Below are 486 nucleotides of genomic sequence, written 5' to 3'. Positions count from 1 at the left end.
AGGCTTGGTCGGAAGAGGCAATGCAGCTTCGGCCCTGTTAGCAGGGATGTTCAGTCTTCTGGCCTCTGGCTTCCTGGAGGCTGCCATGCTGTGAAGAAGCCCGAAGGAACCTTATGCTCTGCGTCCACACCATTCCAGCTGCAGCTGGACAGCAAGCTCATGAGGACCCTCGGCCCAGTCCACCTGCTTGAGGTCTTCCCAGATTCTTCTTTTTAAAAAACTANTTTGATCTCAGGTTGTAAGTTCGAGCCCCACTTTGGGTGTGGAGATTACTTAAAAATAAAATCTTACAAAGATAAGTAAAAATAAATAAAATATTGTGGACTTGTGATCTGAGTGCCTGGGGATTTTTTTCAGTTCTATCTCCCCCTTTGACGTTAGCGGGTCCATGAACACGTGGCTCAGGAGTGCCTCCTTCAGGTCTTCTGCCTTGACCCCTCCCATAGCAGGCTTTAGCTCTGTACTCAGTGGCGGAAGTCAGGAGCC

The 486-nt window shown here is 49.5% G+C and overlaps 1 protein-coding gene across 1 annotated transcript in view; it reads left to right on the top strand.

Moving 5' to 3' along the window:
- The window catches only part of NAA10 (N-alpha-acetyltransferase 10, NatA catalytic subunit), a 136,594-nt gene that overhangs the window by 38,340 nt on the left and 97,768 nt on the right, over positions 1-486 (top strand). The gene's annotated exons all lie outside the window — the stretch shown is intronic.

This window comes from Crocuta crocuta, unplaced genomic scaffold (assembly GCF_008692635.1).
Source record: "Crocuta crocuta isolate KB4526 unplaced genomic scaffold, BGI_CrCroc_1.0 scaffold978, whole genome shotgun sequence".
NCBI lineage: Eukaryota > Metazoa > Chordata > Mammalia > Carnivora > Hyaenidae > Crocuta > Crocuta crocuta.
This window is presented reverse-complemented; position numbering and strand designations above follow the sequence as displayed.